The sequence below is a fragment of the Piliocolobus tephrosceles genome, chromosome 13, assembly GCF_002776525.5.
Source record: "Piliocolobus tephrosceles isolate RC106 chromosome 13, ASM277652v3, whole genome shotgun sequence".
Lineage (NCBI taxonomy): Eukaryota > Metazoa > Chordata > Mammalia > Primates > Cercopithecidae > Piliocolobus > Piliocolobus tephrosceles.
In genome coordinates, this window is record NC_045446.1 from 55503393 (window position 1) to 55512274 (window position 8882).

Consider the following 8882-nt stretch of genomic DNA (forward strand, 5'->3'; position numbering starts at 1 on the left):
GTGCAGTCTCGGCTCACTGGAAGCTCCGCCTCCTGGGCTCACGCCATTCTGCTGCCTCAGCCTCCCAAGTAGCTGGGACTACAGGCGCCTGCCACATGCCCAGCTGATTTTTTGTATTTTTAGTAGAGACAGGGTTTCACTGTGTTAGCCAAGATGGTCTGTATCTCCTGACCTCGTGATCCGCCCACCTTGGCCTCCCAAAGTGCTGGGCGTGAGCCATGGCGCCCAGCTGAAATATTTAAAACTTGTAATTCTTGGCTTTTGAGGATTTTTTTTTTTTTTTTTTTTTTAGACGGAGTTTTGCTTTTGCCCAGGCTGGAGTGCAATGACGCGATCTCAGCTCACCACAACCTCTGCCTCCCGGGTTTGAGTGATTCTCCTGCCTCAGCCTCCCGAGTAGCTGGGATTACAGGCATGTGCCACCACACCCAGCTGATTTTGTATTTTTAGCAGAGGTGGGGTTTCTCTATGTTAGTCAGACTGGTCTTGAACTTCCGACCTCAGATGAGCCACCCTCCTCAGCCTCCCAAAGTGTTGGGATTACAGGCGTGAGCCACCATGGCCAGCCGGCTTTTGAGGATTCTAAAGCAATTATTTAAATTGCTGAGTTAAGGCTGGGCACAGTGGTTCACGCCTGTAATCCCAGCACTTTGGGAGGTCAAGGTGGGCAGATTACCTGAGGTCAGGAGGTTGAGACCAGCCTAGCCAACATGGTGAAACCCTGTCTCTACTAAAAATAACAAAAATTAGCTGGATGTGTTGGTGAATGCTTGTAGTCCCAACTACTCAGGAGGGTGAGGCAGGAGAATTGCTTGAAACCAGGAGGTGGAGGTTGCAGTGAGTTGAGTTAGCACCACTGCACTCCATCATGGGCGACAGAGTGATACCCTGTTACTAAGTAAATAGTTGAGGTAAGGAAATATTTCTAGTACATAGAATGAGTTATTTATAAAGGAATATTTTTAAAATTCTGTGGCTTTTTGAAAATGGGTATAATCAAAAGGGCTGAAGCTTTCCTGATAATCATTCGGTGGTCATAGTTAAGATGTTTAGAAGATACCTCTTATTGTAGTTTTCAGTATTCTGATTATTATTTTTCTTTCCTGGGGCAAACTTAGTCTGGGTGACTTGAGGCAGGATATTGCTTAAGCTCTCGTCCTCATTTTTCTCATCTAGAAAGAAGAGCTCTAAGGTCCAGGATCCTTACAGCTCAGACATGATAGGATTCTCTGAAATTAATGAAAAAGATTAATAAGTTGCCCCAATTCGGAATATTAAATTAAGCGTACCTTGCTTTGTATAGCTTGTTTTACAGCTTACAATATACATTCACACACATTTAAGTAAATTAATGTTCTTTTTTTTTTTTTTTTTTTTGAGACAGTCTTGCTTTGTCACCCAGGCTGGAGTGCAGTGGCGTGATCTCGGCTCACGGCAACCTCCACCTCCTGGGTTCAGCCAATTCTCCTGCCTCAGCCTCCTGAGTAGCTGGGATTACAGGCGCCCGCCATCGTGCCCAGCTTAATTTTTGTATTTTTAGTAGAGACGGGGTTTCCCCATGTTGACCAGGGTGGTCTTGAACTCCTGACCTTGTGATCCACCCACCTCGACCTCCCAAAGTGCTGGGGTTATAGCCATGAGCTACTGTGCCCAGTATTTTTTTTTTTTAAGTAAGAGATTGGGACTTGCTATGTTGTCCAGGCTGGTCTTGAACTCCGTGGCTCGAGCAGTCCTTGCCTTAGCCTCCGGAGTAGCTGAGATTACAGATGTGTGCCACCATACTGTTTATAATGAAATACTCAACCACATCAAAAAACAAAACGAGCTTCTTGTTGGATGTTTTATTGCCATTTATTGCATTGATTTCCATTTTATTACTTTGCTCGTAATACAAAGTAAGATAAAATGAGAATTCCATAGAGGTATAAAGAGACTCTTCTAGAGTTCTTTAATTCTTGAAATAACACTTGGTATGACAAACCATAATATCAAGTCATCTGGTTGCTACTATGTATTAGCAGGGATTGCTCTTTGAGAATAGAAGGTGGGGGAACCTCACTTAACTGTTACGTTTTCGGGTTCCATCTGAGCTGTATATGGTGCCTTATCCAGCTTCTAGAGCTGTACCAAATGAGCACTCTTCATTATGACCAGACTGCTCAGTACAGTGCTGGGAGTAGAAATTCACCCAGAATTCACCATTATGGTTCTGGAGTAACCAAAGTCTGAGGGCAGTTTTAAAAACTACCCTCAGATTAGCATTAGAACACTGTTAACGGAAGCAGTGTGAAGGAATACATTGTCCTATATATTGTATATTTTACATGGAAAACTAGTCATATTTTAATAGTCTTCAACTTTCTAGAGTAAATCTATAAAAACCCATCATGAATCACTGGAAGATGGTGTTTTTGCCCATTATTAACTGACACTACTAAAAGTGGATTTTTTCATGGTCAGCTAACAGGCCTCAGGCAAATATTAATGTGTTGATTCAAAACTCTGCACCTTTCACCTCTGAGACAGGATTGCCTAGTAACTAAATCACTAGGGTGGCCTTCTTTTTTTTTTTTTGACAGTCTGGTTCTGTTGCCCATGCTGAAGTACAGTGGCAGGATCTCAGCTCACTAGGGTGGGCTTTTTTTTTGTTTTCGACAGTCTGGCTCTGTTGCCCATGCTGAAGTACAGTGGCAGGATCTCAGCTCACTGCAACCTCCGCTTCCCAAGAATCAGAACTTTGCCAGTACTTTTATCTACATATGTGTTCCTCCCCAGTCTGATCCCCCAACCTACACATACCTTTTTTTTCTTTTTTTAATTGAATGTAATTTAATTCTTTTTTTTTTTTTTTTTTTTTTTTGATATGGAGTTTTGCTCTTGTTGTCCAGGCTGGAGTGCAATGGTGCGATCTCAGCTTACTACAACCTCCAACTCCCGGGTTCAGGCTCACGCCTGCCTCAGCCTCCTGAGTAGCTGGGATTACAGGCATGGGCCACCACACCCGGCTAATTTTTGTATTTTTAGTAGAGACGGGGTTTCTCCCTGTTGGTCAGGCTGGTCTCAAACTGCCAACCTCAGGTGATCTGCCCGCCTCAGCTTCTGAAAATGCTGGGATTACAGGTGTGAGCCACCGCGCCTGGTCCCGGCCCCCTTCCTCCACTTTTTTTTTTTTTAAACGGAGTCTCGCTCTGTCGCCAGGCTGGAGTACAATGGCGCTATCTTGGCCCACTGCAACCTCTGCTTCCCGAGTTCAAGTGATTCTCCTGCCCCAGCCTCCTGAGTAGCTGGAACTACAGGTGCCCGCCACCACGTGCCCAGCTAATTTTTGTATTTTCAGTAGAGATGGGATTTCACCATGGTGGCCAGGCTGGTCTCAAACTCATGACCTCAGGTGATCCACCCACCTTGCCCTCACAAAGTGCTGGGATTACAGGTGCCCACCACCACGCAAGGCTAAATTTTTGTATTTTTAGTACAGGTGGGGTTTTGCCATGTTGGCCAAGCTGGTCATGAACTCCTGATGTCAGGTGATCTGCCAACCTTGGCCTTCCAAAGTGCTTGGATTACAGGTGTGAGCCACCTTCCAGCCTAGGGTAGACTGTTTCATTGGTGTTAGAACACCAGTCAAGGGACTGGGCATGGTGGCTCACGCCTGTAATCCCAGCTCTTTGGGAGGCCGAGGCATGTGGATCACCTGAGGTCAGGACTTCGAGAACAGCCTAAAATGGCAAAACCCCATCTCTACTAACAGTAAAAAATTAGCCGACCGTGGTGGCGCCTGCCTGTAATCCCAGCTACTCTGGGAGGCTGAGGCAGGAGAATCCCCTGAACCCAGCAGATGGGGATTGCAGTGGGCTGAGATGGCATCATTGCACTCCAACCTGGGGGACGGAGGAGGACTCTGCCTCAGAAAACAAAAACAATTCTAAAGAGCCTTATTGGAAGGAGAGGCATCAGTTCTGATCTGAGGAGCTGGAGTTGAGTTCAGAGGCCCAGTGAGTGAGATTTTTGGGAGATGTGAGTAAACACGTTTCCTGTTTTTGGTGGAGGTGCTGCCTAAAGCAAACCTTGGGCATCAGTTGGCTTCAGCTGTGAATGTGGGAAGGGTTGGTTACAAACCAGATGGTATCTGAGCAGGCCTTAACATATAGGGAAGATTCTGGGAAAACAAAGGACTACCTGAGTCAGGTGTGTGGGGCAGAAACATTCATTTGATTTATTGAACTGAAGCTGGGCATTTGGGGCAGGCCGCACTTGTGTCCTGATACTCCATACAGTGTGGCTGTTGTCAGTGAGGGTTTATTGATTGCAAGCAACAAATGCTGGCTGGCTTAAGCAAAAGGGAGAGGCTAGAACCCAGAAATGCCTCTCAGTGGGATGGAGATCAGGCTACTGCCAAATAAAGTGCAGACATCTTGTCATTACTTGCTCAGCATTTGCATACCAGGGATCACATGCCTACCACTTGGTCGGGGGAGAGCAGGACAGACACATGATTACAATCCCACCAGATGAATGTAAAAAGAAATGGAATGCTGATATAAAGGGGAAAAGAATAGGAAATTGAGACTGGACGAGGTGGCTCACACCTGTAATCCCAGTACTTTGGGAGGCTGAGGCAGGAGGATCACTTGAGCCCAGGAATTTGAGACCAGCCTGGGCAACACTATGAGACCTTGTCTTTTTCTTTTTTTGAGACAGAGTTTCGCTCTTGTTGCCTAGGCTGAAGTGCAATGACTTGCTCTCAGTTCACCCCAACCTCCCCACTCCCGGGTTCAAACGATTCTCCTGCCTCATCCTCTTGAGTAGCTGGGATTACACACATGTGCCACCATGCCCGGCTCATTTCATAGTTTTAGTAGAGGCAGGGTTTCTCCATGTTGGTCTGGCTGGTCTCGAACTCCCAACCTCAGGTGATCTGCCTGCCTCGGCCTCCTAAGTGCTGGGATTACAGGCGTGAACCACCGCACCCAGCCAGAAGACCTTGTCTTTAAAAAAGAAAAAAACAGGCTGGGCCTGGTGGCTCACACCTGTAATCCCAACACTTTGGGAGGCCAAGGTGGGCAGGTCACGTCAGGAGTTCGAGACCAGCCTGGTCAACTACTAAAAAAAACACAAAATATAGCCGATGTAGCGGCACATGCTTGTAATCCCAGTTACTCGGAAGGCTGAGGTGGGAGAATCGCTTGAACCCAGGAGGCTGAGGTTGCGGTGAGCCAAGATCGTGCCATTGCACTCCAGCTGGGGAGATAGAACAAGACTCTGTCTCAAAAATAAAAAAGGAAAAAAAACAGTCTGACCAGCATGACGAGACCTTGTCTCTACTAAAAATACTAAAATTAGTCAGGCATGGGGGTGCATGCCTGTAATCTCAGCTACTCAGGAGGCTGAAGCATGAGAATTGCTTGAACCTGGGAGGTGAAGGTTGCAGTGAGCCGAGACTGTGCCACTGCACTCTGGCCTGGGCAACAGAGTGAGACCCTAGCTGCCCCTCCCCCACCCACCAAAAAAAAAAAAAAAAAAAGAGATTGGAAACGAGCTGAATTCATCCCTGTGAACAGAAAGTGTATATAGGTCATATCACGTCCCTTCCCCTTAACAGTGATAGAGACACTGAGATTAAACACTAAAGCAGCCAGTGATATCCCTGAGATGATGTGGGACAGAAACAAAAGAGAGACCTGGTTCTGGGAGTGGGGAGAGTGGCAGAAGACTCTACCTGGGAATTCACGCAATTTGGGGATAACTTTAAGACTCCAATTCTATGTTTTATGCAAAAAGTAAAACAGGGCTCTACAAAAGAGCCCTCCAATTTTGCTTCTCAGTCTTCATTTTTAAAATAGCTCCATGTATACATTCAGGTTTTTTTTTCTTTTCTTTTTTTTTTTTTTTGAGACAGAGTCTCCCTCTTGTTGCCCAGGCTGGAGTGCAATGGCCTGATATTGGCTCACCGCAACCTCTGTTTCCCGGGTTCAAGCGATTCTCCTGCCACAGCCTCCCGAGTAGCTGGGACTACAGGCATGTGCCACCCCACCCGGCTAAATTTTTGTATTTTTGTATTTTTAGTAGAGCAGGGTTTTACCATGCTGTCCAGGCTGGTCTCAAAATCTGGACCTCAAGTGATCCACCCACCTCAGCCTCCTAAAGTGCTGGGGTTACAGTTGTGAGCCACTGCACCTGGCCGCATTCCATTTTTTATGCCAAATACCTAATAGTCTTTTTGTTTGTTTTGAGATGGACACTTGCCCTGTCACCCAGGTTGGAGTGCAGCAGCATGACCTTGGCTTACCGAAACCTCTGCCTCCCGAGTTCAAGTGATTCTCCTGCCTCAGCCTCCTGAATAGCTGGTATTACAGATGTCGGCCACCATGCCCGGCTAATTTTTGTATTTTTTAGTAGAGACAGGGTTTTGCCATGTTGGCCACCCTGATCTCCAACTCCTGACCTCAGGTGATCCACTCACCTCAGCCTTCCAAAGTGCTGGGATTACAGGCGTGAGCCACTTGCGCCGGGGCTCGTTATTTATTTATTTTTATTTTTTAGATAGAGTCTCCCTCTTGTTGCCCAGGCTGGAGTGCAATGGTGTGATAGTGGCTCACCGCAACCTCTGTCTCCTGGGTTCAAGTGATTCTCCTGCCTCAGCCTCCCGAGTAGCTGGGACTACAGGCATGCACCACCACCCCCGGCTAATTTTGTATTTTTAGTAGAGATGGGGTTTCTCCGTTGGTCAGGCTGGTCTTGAACTCCCAACCTCAGGCCTGCCTCGGCCTCCCAAAGTGCTGGGATTGCAGGCGTGAGCCAGCACACCCGGCAATTAATACTTTTCAAGGAAAAATACATAAAAGTAAAATCAACCCTGGAGAAACAGTGGAAGCAAAAGAGAAGGATAGATCTGAGAAATTAACAAAACCCAGAAACCAAAAGAAGCTTTAGTTAATGGAGTGCACATACACGTTTGCATTAATATTGGTAACTACAGCTGGAGGAGTAGACTGGAGGGTAATGAAACAACAAAAGTTACATTTGATTGTTTGCTCTTCCATCCTTGAATAAGAGTCTGGGCTTCTTGGCTGGGTGCAGTGGCTCACACCTGTAATCCCAGCACTTTGGGATGCCAAGGCAGGTGGATTACAAGGTCAAGAGATCAAGACCATCCTAGCCAACATGGTGAAACCCCGTCTCTACTAAAATACAAACATTAGCTGGGCGTGGTGGGGCACGCCTGTCGTCCCAGCTACTTTGGGAGGTTGAGGTAGGAGAATTGCTTGAACCCGGGAGGTGGAGGTCGCAGTGAGCCGACATCACGCCACTGCACTCCAGCCTGGTAAAAGTGGGACTCCGGCTCAAAAACAAAAAAAGAGCCCAGGCTTCTTACCACCAGTTTAACAACAGTAATGCAAAAAGCCCTCTTAGGCTGAGGATTGAAGGTGTTAGCAACCTCAATAATTTACTTCTGTCTCCCTACTTCCTCCATCCAGGACTGGGAATTCACTAAGGAAACTACCTCCGATATTGAGAGTTTCCCCCCAAGAGTTTATAGGCAAATTCCCAACAAGAGGAGTGGCCTGAAAAAGTGGGAATCAAAGGTAGAAATGATCAGAATTTTGGTGCCTGAGGATTTCTACCCCAAGGCGTCTTCTAATCTCTTTGTTTGTTTGTTTGTTTTTGAGATGGAGTCTGGCCCTGTCACCCAGGCTGGAGTGCAATGGCACGATCTCAATCTCGGCCTCCTAGATTCAAATGATTCTCCTGCCTCAGCCTCCCAAGTAGCTGGAATTACAGACATGTGCCATTCCCCCCTGCTAATTTTTTGTGTGTTTAGTAGATACGGGGTTTCACTATGTTGGCCAGGCTGGTCTTGAACCCCTGACCTCGTGATCCACCTGCCTCAGCCTCCCAAAGTGTTGGGATTACAGGCATGAGCCAATGCGCCAGCTTAAATATAGGGTGGGTCCTAATGGAAGATGATTATGTCTTTTTTTTTTTTTTTTTTTTTTGAGGTGAAGTCTCACTCTTTTGCCAGGCTGGAGTGCAGTGGCACGATCTTGGCTCACTGCAACCTCCACCTCCCGGGTTCAAGTGATTCTCCTGCCTCAGCCTCCTGAGTAGCTGGGACTACAGGTGCATGCCACCATGCCCAGCTAATTTTTGTATTTTTAGTAGAGAGAGGGTTTCACCATGTTGGCCAGGATGGTCTCGATCTCTCAACTTCATGATCTGCTCCCCTCGGCCTCCTTAAGTGCTGGGATTACAGGTGTGAGCCACCGTGCCCAACTAATTTTGTTTTATGGTTTTTTTTTTTTTTTTTGTTTTTTTTTTTTGAGACAGAGTCACTCTGTTGCCCAAGCTGGAATGCAGTAGCGTGATCACAGCTCACTGCAATCTCCACCTCCTGGGTTCAAGAGATTCTCCTGTCTCACCCTCCCGAGTAGCTGGGACTACAGGTGCGTGCCACCACACCCAGCTGATTTTTTTTATTTTTAGTAGAGACGGGGTTTCACCATGTTAGCCAGGATGGTCTCGATCTACTAACCTTGTGATGCACCTGCCTCAGCCTCCCAAAGTGCTAGGATTATAGGCGTGAGCCACCACGCCCAGCTAATTTTGTATTTTTAGTAGAGATGCGGTTTCTCCATGTTGGCCAGGCTGGTCTTGCACTCCTGACCTCAGGTGATCTGCCTGCCTCGGCCTCCCAAAGTGCTGGGATTACAGGCATGAGCCACTGTGGCTGGGCCGGCCTGTTTTTGTTTTTTTTAAGACTGAGTATCACGCTATCACCCAGGCTGGAGTGCAGTGGCGTGATCTCGGCTCACTGCAACCTCCACCTCCTGGTTTCAAGTGATTCTCCTACCTCAGCCCCCTCAGGAGCTGGGATTACAGGT